At 35.7% G+C, this 14,535-nt stretch overlaps 1 protein-coding gene and 1 non-coding gene across 27 annotated transcripts in view; both read right to left on the reverse strand.

The window, feature by feature from the left end:
* Sipa1l1 (signal induced proliferation associated 1 like 1) overlaps positions 1–14,535 on the reverse strand; it is a 334,454-nt gene that overhangs the window by 169,568 nt on the left and 150,351 nt on the right. For 20 of the 26 annotated variants that reach the window (XM_063241579.1, XM_063241588.1, XM_063241597.1 and 17 more), the window contains one exon: positions 5,942–6,004. The exons of the other annotated variants lie outside the window; for them this stretch is intronic. The gene's annotated coding sequence lies outside the window, so the exon portion shown is untranslated. The remainder of the gene's footprint in view (positions 1–5,941; positions 6,005–14,535) is intronic. 26 annotated transcript variants of the gene reach the window in all.
* On the reverse strand, positions 7,491–7,561 carry Trnaa-ugc (transfer RNA alanine (anticodon UGC)). Its single transcript has one exon. It is a non-coding gene; the product is annotated as a tRNA-Ala (tRNA).

The following is a 14,535-nucleotide window of genomic DNA, read 5'->3' on the forward strand; positions in this document are numbered from 1 at the left end:
CTGTTCATATCCTCTACTAAGGTGTTCCTTAATGATTCAATTATTTATACAATATGCAAACTAAGGATGACAAGGGTGATTTGTTTTGGCTCCTAATTACAAAAAGAAAGTGAAAAGTTAATTGGGTACTAAACAAGTCCAATGATAAACAAGGTCACAGTTCTTAATAAACAGGCACTCTTGATAACAGAGTTTAATTTCTTAATAAGAAGGCCTTTGTGATTTTTATTAGGGAAAAGAGGAATTGAGTATCCACTAATAAAAAATATTTTAAAATCTGTTTTCTTAGAAACTTACTCTAAAATCTTCCAACTTAAATCTGTGGGTGTGTTAATAAAAATTTTAAAATTTGAAGCTCTGATTTTCAACAACTCCAAAATAATGGGACAAAATCTAACTAGCTGCAATGCCCTAGATTAACAAAAACAACCTAAATCACATGCATGCACACATATACCCATAGATACAAAATAGTAGCCATGCCTACAAAACACAAAATTACAGTCAGCCGTGGCATTCTTCTACTTGCTGCCAAAAGATGTGTTCTACTGAGAGGCCCACTCACATATATTCCAACATGAAAATACAGATTTATTCACATATTAAAAAGTCAACTCACATCACAAAGTTGAAAATCTGCTTTTTGCTATGAATGGATAAATCTGCTTGTCTTTTTCTCCTCAGAACAAACATAATAAAACAGACAATGAGTGCTGGGAATAACCCCTAATATCCTCAAAAAAGACCAGAAGACAAGAATGAATTAAAAGGCCTACTCTCAACCTAGGAAAAGCCTTCACTTTTTCTCCACCCCTAAAGGGCTTATAAATATCTCCAATTTACAATGAACATGATTAGAGTTTTGTTATAAGTTGAAATATGTAAAATTTTTTAAAAACTTTTAACCTTTTAAAATATAATTTAAAATACTGTCAACTTATTCAGTAAACAAAAAAATGACTTTCATGTCCTTCTTTACCAGGTACATAATAGGTCTCAGTAAGTCTGTTGACCTATCGCTTCAAGAAAAGAAAAAAAACCAAATATCCATTTTAAATATGAAACAGATATTAATGAGGTACACAAACCAGAAAAAAATAAACAAAACAAACAGGATGTAAGCCTCTTGACTTTCCCACTGCCTGGGTTGTGCCCAGCTCCAGGCACATAGACAGCCCTGAACTCCCCTTCCTAGAGGTCTGAGGGGACACTCACCAGGAGCCAGGACCAGGAGCCAGGCAACAGCTCCTACCTTATTCTGGAAGGAAAGAACATAAAACAAGAAGGAATCTTCTAAAAATTGTCATGGGAAATCAGAACTGCTTGTAAATGTGAAATATTCCACTGCTTTTCATTCTGTCTGGGGAAGAAATCTACTTCTACCACTGTTTCCCCTGTGTAATACTTTCAAGCTCAAAAAATAAGTTTCTAATTCTCTCAGTCACATAATAAAAAACAGAAAACATTCCAGATAATTTGTGCCAATTTAGATGATTCATGTATTACTTTCCCAGACTAAATGGTCTTTGGCCATTGCTTTCAAGTCAATGAAAGTGCGGAGAGCAGGACCTAATTACAGATCTGAGTCACTGTCTAGAAGTTCCCTCAGCCCAGTGGGCTATCTCCACAAAGGCACCATTTCATTTGGAGGTATAAAAACAATCCAAGTCTGCAAGTCCCTTTATAGATTAAAACAAAAATAAAAACAAAGAATAAGACACAATGCCACTCAACAAAACAAAAAGGAAACAAAAAGAAGTAATATCAGTGAACTAACTACATTTTTCTACGAAATTTTCCAAAATAAGCTTTCCACAAGTAGCCAAATATAAAAGGGCTGGGGACATAGCTCAGTAATACAGTGCTTGCCCAGCATGTATGAGGCCCTGGATTCAGTCTCCAGTACCTAAAAACAACAATAAAGCAAATGTAATACTCAAGTTTTTTAAACAAGAAAACAGACAGAAAGCATATTGCAGGATCATATCTTACATATCCCAGTGCCTTTATTGATCTAACGTCTGAAACAGCCCTCTCTTAAACACTGAATATTGTCTCCCAAAGCCAGAGATTTAGCACTGTTTTCAGACATAGACTGAATATTTTATCTACTAAATGGAAATACTCAAGCATAAGCAACATTTTAATTTAAGATTCAAGTCCACAATAGGAGGGAAAAGCTAAAGACCATTTCATTTAGACCAAATTTTTAAAAGAACCCTTTAAAACAACAATGAAATACATGCACAAGGCACAAAATCCTAAGATTTTACTTCAATAAATTATATTCTTGTCTTCTTCCTAAAACACAGATATGAGATATATGAGTTAAGGAAATTCTGATTTTGCATTTTCTCAAGTCATAAACATTTAAACAAAAATGACACCATGAACCTAGCATGGTGGCACATGCCTATAATCCCAGCTCCTTGGGAGGATAAGGCAAAAGGACTGCAGATTTAAGGGCAGTATGGGTAATTTAGCAATATTCTCTCCAAATAAAATTTGTAAAAGGGCTGAGGATGCAGCTCAGTGGTAGAGCTTGTCAAACATGCCACCCCACCAAAGATGGAAGGAAAAAATGAAAATTCTCTTTTAATTATCATAAGCCTTTCTTTTATACTTTATCAGCAGTCTCCCAAGTTGAAAGGATTAATAATTTCTGAAAGGAAGTGACTATTCAGTTCTGTGGAAGCAACATTCCAAACAGCAAAGAGTGATACAAATATTTCAGGAGTAAAAGAATGAGGTTTTCTAAGGTAAAAGCTGAAGTACAATGCAATTGTATAGCATTCCAAACTGTACAGCAATGCAGAATGTTAAAGTACATTGCATGAATGTTAAAGTACATTTCATGCAAAAGAGATACAAAATGATTTCTATGATACCATGTTGGGCCTCAAAAAAAAAAAGAGAATATTAAAGATATTCAAAGAACCAAGGTTCTGTTCAGTTTTAAAGTACATCTTTCAAAATTCAGACAAGTGGGATATTGCTTCTATAGCCTGACACCAGTATTAGTATCAGGCAGACACACCAGTAAAATTTAGAAAGCAAAGATCTATAGCTATGAAAGTAAACTGTCACAATGCAAAAACATAAATAAACTTACTGAAGTGTGCATTCTGACCTTTCTGATAAATGAAACTATTTAAAGGAAATAGTAATCAACATATTCTGAAAAAGATTAACTGACGATGCCATTTGGTCTAAAAGTCTCCTGGACATTCCAAACTGTACAGCAATGCAGAAGCAGGTACAGAAAATGAACTGAGTGGCAGACCATGTAGCTGAGGAAAGTGCTTTACAGTGAAAAGCTGTGCATATGTTGTTTCAAACTCACCAACCATTTAAAAACTAAAACATGTATTACATATCACCCAGATAATAGACCTTTACTAAGTATCTAAAAGCAAATGCACAGCCTCCTTCAGTGACCTTGAACTTCTTTATGATTTTAAATAAATTGTACACGGCATCCCCATGTACCCCAAGTAAAACAGCATACAAAAATCATGACATGTTTTTCTCATTTTTTTTAATTAAGGGAAAACTAAATTAAAAAATAGAGGGATATATTATAGTAACTTCTTTGTTTTCCTATTAACCTGATTTGAACCCCAATATTGCTCTCCCCATCTTGTTCTGTCTGATTATACTATATTCTATTTTGTTTGATAGTATCAAGTTTGAGGGTAGAGACAACCACTTTGAAGGCAATAAGATATACTATGATGCCCATTATCGTTTGACTATTATCTTTTTTTGAAGTCCTGTAAGGTCTCCAGTGTAGGTTTTATTGGTCTTGTTCTGTACTATTTTGATCAATTCTATTATACCTGATGATATAGGAAACTCAATTGAAAAATAGCAAGAGGCACAATGGTAACCACTTTTGATCACCTGGTATTCTATTTTTGCATCAAGTACTATGCCCATCCTTCTGTTCTAACTCTATTTTGCTTAGTCATGTTTGGTTTTATTCTATTCAAAAAAAGTAATAAGAACTGTGGGAGTAATAAAACCCAAAAAGTATAATTGTTATTGTAAAAAAGAGAGAAAGGAAGGTAGACTAAGGGATATAACTGCAGGTATGTTTGAGTGCGTAGGATGGAAAACCGTATTACTGAGCTTTTGCTGGATCATTGAACGGAACTGTCTCCAATATCACTGTATGAATGTCCACTTTATATGCTTTAATTTTATAATTTGGACAACTGTTTCTAAGAAGACAATATGTAACCTATTAACTAGTGATTTCTTACTGCATATTTTTTTCTTGATATTCTGTATTACTTGTACCCTTTTACTACTTTGGTTTTTTGTCCTTTCTTTTTCTCTTTAAATAAAAAAATGGGCAAAAATCATGACATGACTTCATACATGACAAAAAGTGCAAATAAATGCCTGGGAATAATAAAAACCAACACAGTACGATAATTCCATGGAGATAGAGAAAGGGAACTGCTATTAGGAAAGATGACACTGAGTTTTTATCTGTTTGGTGGAACTGATAAACATTCAATGTCTCTAGTGTTGGGGCAAATGGGTACTGTTATTCTTCAGATAATTTTTATATTTGAAAAATTCATGTATTTTTCAAGAAAAAAAGGAATTAGAAGTATGAGTTTAGATTATTCTAGGAAAAAAACGAAGTACAGTTGTGTACATTTTATAGAGGATGGTTTTAGACCTATACTCCAAGACTCTTTTTAGCATGCCTAGCCCAAGTCAGTTTGTTGATTAAGAGGTGAAATGAGGTATGTGACACGCACTATTATTCTATTCTTATGTCTCTGAATATGGAATCACTACCTGCTAACTGTTAAGAGTAAAGAGGATGCCAATATACAGTTCTTGCTTAACTTAATGGCATTATTTTGCCTTGCTTTGCAATTACTCCTACATTCCTCAGGGAGAAACTAATGGATTACTAAAAATAAAAGGGAGATTAAGTGAATCACTTCGGATGTTTTGGCTCCCAACTCAAATAGGCTTAAACAAAAAGGAAATGTATTGGCTCAAATACTGGACAGGCTTCAGAGCTGATTTCCCTGTGATTCTGGACTCTGTCCACCTTGTATGGCTTCCTGCAAAGACTAAAGCCAGAATGCTATGGCTATAACAGACCTCACACCAACACACAACGATATTCAAAAGCAACAGGCAGTGTCTTCCTGTAGCTCTGTTCTAAGTATGAGAAGACTTTTGCCAGGAACTCCAGGCAAACCCTCCCAGGGGTCTCACTGGCTCAAACAGTATTACCATACTATTCCTAAAATCATTACTCTAGCCAGGTAACACTCAAATCTGATATAGCCAAAATTTATGAATCAACCAGGGACAAGGCAGGCTAGGGTGCCTGCCCCTAATTCACTCTGGACCTAGTCATTACCCTAACAACTCTTTAATATGCGAAACACATGACTAGCTCCAACATTCAAGTCTACTCTGTTGGCATTTATAGAAAGCCTATCAAAACATGAAATAAAGCAATGTAAATGTAAATAAAGCAATGATATATCTGTATATAAAAACTACAAGACTTAAAAAATAGTTGACTAGCCAGATGTGGTACTACATGCCTACAATCCCAGCACTCTAACAGGTTGAAAGGGAGAAGAACTGCAAATTCACTGCAGCCTGAGAAATTTAGTGACTTAGCCACTGGCTCAAATATAAAATAAACAGAAAGGGCTAGGGATATAGATCAGCATGAAGGTCCTAGGTTTAATCCCCTGTGCCACAAAAAAAGAAAGACAGCCAGACAGTCAAATGCACTGATCTCTGAGAAACAAGTATTTTTAAAAATTGTTTCTATATTTCCATTATTCCCATCAATAATTTAAATACATGATCTGGGGTTGTCTAGAAAAGAATGGGGGAATCTGAACATAAAAGTCAAAACTTTGCAAATATACATGTATAGCATGGTACTTACTATATTCTTGTGCCATGATTACAGAAACTTAAGACAACAGCATCCATACTACTAATGTACAACCTGAAAGGAAAAGTTAAAATACATCAGAAATTTCACAAGAAACTTTAAAAAGTCTTACTTATTTTTCCTAAAGGAAACATCTGTACTTTAAACATCAGAGAAACTGTCAAATGAGAGTACCTAAATATTTTTAAATTTAAGATTACCTGCATCAATTTCAGATCTGTCACCAAAGCAGGCTATGGTGCTGTACACCTATAATCCTAACATTCAGACAACTGGGGCAAGGCAAAACCCTGTCTCAAAAAACAAACAAACAAAACACACACACGCATATATTTTTTTTCAAATGACATTGTAGTCTAGCATAGGCAAGCAAGTGACCCTGTCTCAAATCAAAAAGTAAAAAGGGATAGGGAATATAGTTCAGTGCTGGATTTGATCCCCAGTACAAAAAATAAGAAAGAGAGGGATAGAAACAGAATTATTAAATCTCAAAGCCACGTAGTCTAACAAGAAACTTCACAAAACACTAAAAGAAAATGCCTAACACTCTACATTATACAACTAGCTCATTCAATCTGATGCAATTTAAAGTTAGACAAATCAGCTTCAACTTCAATCTCTAAAGAAAAAAGAGTTCTTTACAAAAAAAAAATCTGATTCAAGTATTTGATACATCATCTTATTTCACAAAATCTTTGAATAGTCAGCATACCACGGATTATTCAACAAACAACCATATAGCTGAAGACTCAAGATTTAGAATGGATTTAATATTCACAAGTGAAAGGTAGGAACTTTGTCCTTCTCCATGTCCCAGTACAAAAAATATAGCAGGAGTGTCATGGTTTATGTCTGTGTCCCCCAGCCTCATGAGTTTGCATTGTGCATCTGTGATGGTTCATTGTCTAGTGCTTGGATTGATGGTGTCAGTGCTACACCCACAAAGGGGTGGAGCCAGGATGTGACGTAATGGCAGGAAGAAGGTGTGTCTTGCTTTTTGCTGGTTCCTGCTTGCTGTTTGTAGCAGCCATGAACTGCTGCCCAGCCATGCCCGCCTGCCTTGGAGCCAACTGAGTGTGGACTAAAACCTCCAAAAACTGTAATCTTTCCTTTCCCAACTTTGGGCTTCAGGTATTTTGTCTCAGCAACAAGTAAAAAGTAACTAAGACAAGGAGCTAGGCACAATGGCCCTCATCTATTCAAGAGGCTGACACATAAGGACTGCTTGAGTCCAAGAGCTTGAGGCCAGCCTGGGGAAAATGCTTAACTATTCTCATAACTAAATAAATAAATAGCTGAGTGTGGTGATGCACACCTAGAATCCCAACTGCCAAGGAGGTTGAGGCAGGAGAACTGCAAGTTTAAGACCAACCTGGGTATGTTATCAAGACCTTGTCTCAAAATAAAACATACAAAGGAATGGGCATGTAGTTCATTGATAAGGATTTGGGCTCAACCCCCACTGTAAAAAAAAAGTTTAAACAGCCATTAAGACAGTAATCAAAGATGGAGGCCTCAAAATAATAGAAAATATTTATTTTTGTGGTGCTGGGGATTGAACCCAGGGCCTTGTGCATGCAAAGCAAAACTCTACCACTGAGCCACATCACCAGCCCAATCACAGAAAATATTTACAGTACATATATTCACCAATGAATTCATTTATTGTATATAAACAATTCCCACAAAACAATTTTTTGAAAAAAGGCTTCCTAAACAGAATACTGAAATGACCAAAGAGGACATGAAAACAGCCCAGCCACATTTATTGTCATCAAAATATAAGTTAAAACTAAAATAATATCAGACCAGGTGGGACAGGCATATAGTCCCAGCACTCTGTGTGAGCTATAGAGTTATAGCTCAAGTCTAAGGCCCTAAATTCAATCCCTAACACTGGGGAGCAGAGGCACACTAAGCTGAAATGAGATAAAATTATTTATTAGTCAAGTGGCTAAAATTTAAAAATCGGACATCAAGTCTTTGTATATGAAGCAAATGAATTCTCATATACTACTGGTGAGAGTAAAAACTAAAACCATTTGACAAAATCACAGTAGAATACGAACATGGTCTCTGATCCTGGGTAAATGTCTTCTAGCAATGGTCACAGATAGGCTCTTAAAACACTTACAGTAATATTCAAAAAGAATTAGGAATAATAGCCAAAATCTAGTAACAAACTGTTGCATATTGTTGCGATGGAGAACAGGAGTCAGTACATTCTTCCTGCAAAGGATCAGATAATAAATACTTTGAGCTCTGTGGGTTATAATGTCTCTGTACTCTGCCCTATGTACTTTATTTATACTGCTTCTAAAGTTCAAAACCACACATTATGATTTTGGCTATTCCAATAAGAGTTTATTTATAAAAATAGCCAGGCCATAAGCTGCAGTCCTTCCTGCTGTCCTGCAAAGAAAATAAGTGAACCATAACAATAAAACACTGATAAACATTATCCTCACAAACATAATGGTGAAACAAAGAAGCCAGACACATATTATGTTATTCAAAATGGGTAAAACTATCTATGTTAGGAGTAATGTGTAGAAGATGAGATAAGACCAGGGGAGAAGAAGGGAAATCTGCCAATATTACATTTTCCCTGATTTCTGTGAAGATTCATGGTTATGTTCGATATGGAAGGTTCAAATGAATACCTATGATCTGCCTGTCTTTATTTTGAATAAGAGGGTAAAACACCTTTTTTAGGGGTAGGGTCGAGGAGGGAGTGAAAAACGTCTCACCATGTAGCCCTAGCTTCTCTAGAACTCACAGTGATCCTCCTGCTTCAGCCACCTGAGTGCTGTAATAATAATTTTTATAAATAAAGAATATGGGTTAAATTACTAAGTGGAGACTTCTCACAGCTCACTGTCTCTGGATATGAGGCTTGGGAACAATGGCAAGCCTTGTGTTCTACCAGCAGGTTTCTGAATCCCCTCATTTATAATGTGATGTCTGTACTAGAGAATGAGCTGTGATTACACAGAACACAAGGAAGGTAGCAGGAGGTGAATACAACACAGAGGGAGAAAGGAAACTAACAGATGGGTGGATGAAGGGATTCACAGAAATAAAGTCTTGCATTTTAACATAATCTGCTGAATAATCTATACCGAGTACAAAGTAACATAAGCGGCTTACAAACACAATTTGGAAGGTCATTGAGCTCGCCTTTCGGACAAAAATAATGACAATTTTAAAGCTTACTAAGGTTTTTAAAAGACTGTTGGAGGGATTTATTTTCAGTACAACAACTTCTTTCAATCTAATAGATTAAATGGGCAAGAAGTTTCAGTTTTTCAAGTAAAAAAGTAAAGTCTAACAGATAAGTAAAGTCTAACATCCTAGATTTGTAGGCTTGCAAACTATCCACAGATCATAGGTATTCATTTGAACCTTCCATATCGAACATAACCATGAATCTTCACAGAAATCAGGGAAAATGTAATATTGGCAGATTTCCCTTCTTCTCCCCTGGTCTTATCTCATCTTCTACACATTACTCCTAACATAGATAGTTTTACCCATTTTGAATAACATAATATGTGTCTGGCTTCTTTGTTTCACCATTATGTTTGTGAGGATAATGTTTATCAGTGTTTTATTGTTATGGTTCACTTATTTTCTTTGCAGGACAGCAGGAAGGACTGCAGCTTATGGCCTGGCTATTTTTATAAATAAACTCTTATTGGAATAGCCAAAATCATAATGTGTGGTTTTGAACTTTAGAAGCAGTATAAATAAAGTACATAGGGCAGAGTACAGAGACATTATAACCCACAGAGCTCAAAGTATTTATTATCTGATCCTTTGCAGGAAGAATGTACTGACTCCTGTTCTCCATCGCAACAATATGCAACAGTTTGTTACTAGATTTTGGCTATTATTCCTAATTCTTTTTGAATATTACTGTAAGTGTTTTAAGAGCCTATCTGTGACCATTGCTAGAAGACATTTACCCAGGATCAGAGACCATGTATTTCATCTTTTTTCTAAACATGGTAAACTGAAATTTACTAAGCTTAAATTTTAATTAGACATTCTAATTTCTAGGAGTCACAGGAAGTCATTAAATTACCAGGGCAGTGTACAAATACATTAGAAAAGGCAGAGACCATAAAAAAGCTAAGAAGTTTATGGATATCACATTTTACAGATTTACACTCTATTATCATAGGCCTCTCGCATGAGATACAATAAAAAGTACAGTGACAAAAGAATTGGAAAAAAAAATGAAATCTGTTCTCTATAATCCAAAACTGACATGTGCAAGAAACTGGACTAGAACCTAGAAAGACAAACATAAAGTCCCTATCACTGAGGAACCTCACAGAATAAAGAACCTGCCAAGCCTCTGTACCCTTACTTTAAATGTCATAAAAGTTATAAAACATGGCCAAATGCTGTAGGAACTGTGAATTAACTGGAGGGAATTAATAAATAGATGAGGAATGAAATGCAAATGGGGAAAGGATGAGGAGAGGAAGTCTTCCATACAAGTAAGAGTAGAATACAAGAAACAAAGGGACAAGGCATGTCTCCAAAAATATCTTTTGTATGGTTTGCTATTTAGAACCATGGTAATAGTTCACAAAATAAAAAAGCAAGTAATTGCTGGGTGCAGGGACCCGAGCCTATAATCCTAGCACTCTGTAAGCCGAGACAAAAGGATCATGTGTGCCTGGAAGTTCAAGACACTGCACATTGAGGGTAGGAGGAGACACTGGGGATTGAACCCAGGACCTTTGCATTGAGGTATAGATGCAGTCTTTTCTTGCTTTTTGACAAAAATTCTCAATAAATCACTAAGTTGTCCAGGTTATGCTTTAACTTGCAATTATCTTGCCTCAGCCTCCTGGAATTCTGGGATAACAGACATGTACCACCATGCCTAGCCAAAACAGAATACTGTAGCAATAAAAGAATTAAAATGTAGTGGCTGGGAATTTAGCTCAGCAGCATAAGCGCCTGCCTTGCAAGCGTGCAGTCGTGAGTTCGATCCCCAGTACTGATAAAAAAAAAAAGAATTAAAATATCACTATGTACAACACAAATATCATAAATACGATGAGAGGAGTCACATGCAAAATATATATTATATAACTTGGTTTACTGAAAACTCAAAATCAAGCAAAGAAAAGTAACTGCTGTAACAATGAGGAAAAATCAAGAGAATTCTAGAGTAAAGATTCCTTTTTCTTGTTTTATTTTGCTCTGGACTTTGAGACAGGGTCTTACAATGTAGCCCAGTCCAGTGGTGAACTTGCATTGCAATCTTAAGCCTCACAAGTGCTGGCATTATAGACATGTTCAAGTTCTTGAGCTGGGAAAGCGTTTCACAGATGAACATTATTTTTGAAATTCACTGTCCTGTTCATATATGACTTATGTAGCTTTCTGTATTTGTCATACCTCAAAACATTTATTTTTTTAAAACTTTATTGAAAGAAAGACAAAACAGAAAACAGGTAGAAATAATACCTACTTTCAAAGAAAAAAATTAACAGCAATAAATCACTAGTTGTTGTTTACATATTGTCCTCTTACAAATAACTGTTCAAGATACAAAAGTGAAACATATAAATGGAAATTCAAACAGCAAGACTACAAATAGTTCTGTTCAACTATCTAATAAAAACTTAGTAATATGGTTATCAATCCAAACAAATACTTTGAAAGAAAAAAAGGCACTATAGTACCCAGTGCTGATTCCAGAGTGTCATGATGTAAAATCCAGCAATACTGTTTTTCTTTGTTCAGAGTGATTTTAGTCTGCTTTGGTTTGTTTAATATCAACATAAATGAAGATATGGATAAATGCATGTATGTTTTAGTGTATAGAATTGAAAACATTTATTTTAACATAAAACAAGTGATAAGTAAAGATACTGGCAGCAATACCTTAGAAAAGTAGACTACACTCTTCTTATATCCTACTAGCTGGCCACAATCTAATTCATTATTACTAATTTCACTTTGATGACCTGATAAGGTGGTAGAAGACACGTATGACTCCACTGTCGAGTTAGTCCCTATTTCCTCTTTGCAATTAATAAACATTTCATAGGTACATTATATTGTTGTTTGGCCCTAGAATTTGGCCCTAGAATTCGATCACTTGTTTTTTCCCCCACTTTGGGAGGTACCAGGAACCAAAGATGGGACCTCATACTTGCCAGGCAGGTACTGTGCTACTGACCTAACTTTTTGGCCTTAGGTACTTTGAGCAATGCAAATATTGTGTTATTCATAAGTTTTCTAGTTAATGTACCCTCTCATTCTTGTATTTCTTACATTTATACCTTTCATTCACTTACTCAGCAGGTTATAACCCATTACTGTCATTGACTGCCATTATTTATGGGGTTGCCAAAACTGCCCAGATTTGATCAATGAAAATCCTTTAGTGCTGCATGTCATTTTAACATGATCTATCATTTTAAAATAATCTCCTTACTTTCTGAAACTAGGTGTCTCACAGTCTTATTTTGTACCTTATCCTAGGAGCAGCCAGTTCTCCGGTAAGACTGGTTCTTTTACTAGAGAATGGTATTTAAATACCAAGATGTATATTGCTCTTGGAGGCTCATTTCAGGTACTCTCAATTTACAGAATGAGGGACTATACAAGCATGTGTTCTCATACACATTCCTACATACATACATGTAAACACTTACATCTATATCCTGGGGTTGTTAAGGGACTCAATAAGCTGATCATGATTATGAAAAGTCAAAAGTACCATCAGTGAAGAATCAAGATTCTCCAAAAGATAACAGTGAGCGGACCTGTCTTATCAACTATCAATTCCAACAAGGCAAGACTGTAGATTAAGGGCAACCCATTCAGGACACCTCCTGTCTCTCAGGAACTATTCTTATTTGCCCCCAAATTTTCTACTCTTTATCTTCATTGTTCCTTAAAATTTGCAACTCCAGGAAACATGAACGCATCCTACCTGACATCTAGCAGGTTGGAAATTACACTTGTTTTTTTCCTATATCATTTTGGAGGTCCTACCAAGATACCTAGAAGAAGGTAAGAGTTTACTTTTATGGGTTGTGACTCACTTAGGTAATTAGAAACTGTCATTCTTGTTTGCCATTTGCTTATGCCTTGTCTTCTGAACTTGACTTTTTATATCTTGAATTTGTCAAATTATGATAAATTTGAGAACATGGGAAGATTATGACACTTCTTTGATGAAACATTTTATTTTTATCAGCAGGGTCCTGTATTCCTGTTTTTGTATGGATTTACTAGTTGTCAGAACGTCTCCTACTGGACTCTGACACTAACTAAAAGGTGAATTTGTAAAACATAATTTTTAAAAATAAAATCTAGATTGTGAAATACAAAAATGCCTCATAAATTTAGGACTCCCTCAGTCAATTAAGTGCAACACTGCAGCCGCCAACTTTAAATCTGGAAGGATAGGGTTCACTGAGATAGTCTGGTCTGATTCCCTACTCCTTGCTCATGCAGGGGAATATCAAGCCTGTTCTGTTCTCAGTTTTCTTTCTGGTCTATTCTTCCTCTGGTGAAGAAGCAATCTTAGCTCTTGGGATTTCCCCATTCTTGCATTTCCAGGCTGAGTGACGAGTCATGGGCAAATTGTCTCAGTGACTCACTATGAACCTGAGAGAAGACTCTCTTTTCACTGATCTAATTTCTGATCTTTTTCTCTCATTTTGTACTTTTCTGATTTTTTGGAGGCAAGATTCTTCTAAAGATCAAAGAGACTCTGAAAAGGCTTTAGTCCCAATCTGTCTCAAACTTTCCCTCCTATCCAACAATTAAGAACTTTCAAGTAGAGACCACAGAAAATAATGATTTGTTAATGACAAAGACAAAGAAGTCCTCTTAGATGAACACACACCCAATGTCTGGGTCAGATAAGACACTACAATTTTGTTCATCAGGGAAACACACATGAATTCAATGGAATTTGTCCATTGCAAATAGGATCCTGGGAACAATTTCCCATCCAGCTGGTATAGGAAACTGAATTGAAACCTGAGACGTAAGGTAAAAATCAATTTCTTTAGGTGACACCAGGAGAAGGTATTTTGTAAGCATCATACTTAAGGGACCAAAACATTCAGTTCAGGAGAGAATTTCTAAACTACTCTTTTATCTTACTCCCTTGTACACTCAAAAAAGCCCCAACCTCCTGGCTGTTTCTGCTCTCCTATACCCAGTTATATCATTTATGTGAATAGGGGAGGAAAATACTTTCAATAATGTGTAAGTTGTGCTTATCAGGCAATGAGTACAGGTTTTTAACTTACAGGTTTCATAAGTGTTATAGGTACAGAGACATAAAAAGTGAATTTTGAGTAAACCATCACCTTGTCTTTCTTCTAAAGGAGATTGCCTCAGTGACTAGGTAGGTAACACAAATGTCTCACTGACTTCTTTCTCCCAGAGCCCAGGATAGTTTTCTGCACCATTATTTGCCTCTACTTCTAGAGGTAACTTCTTTGCAGGCTGCGCAGCGCTATTAACCACTTCCAATCTGCCCTTTTTTCCCCTTCTCACTCTCTTTCAAAGAACTGGAAAGCAGTTGTTCAGGC

Source organism: Cavia porcellus, unplaced genomic scaffold (genome assembly GCF_034190915.1).
Source record: "Cavia porcellus strain 051 isolate PalLab524CR breed Dunkin Hartley unplaced genomic scaffold, mCavPor4.1 scaffold_31, whole genome shotgun sequence".
NCBI lineage: Eukaryota > Metazoa > Chordata > Mammalia > Rodentia > Caviidae > Cavia > Cavia porcellus.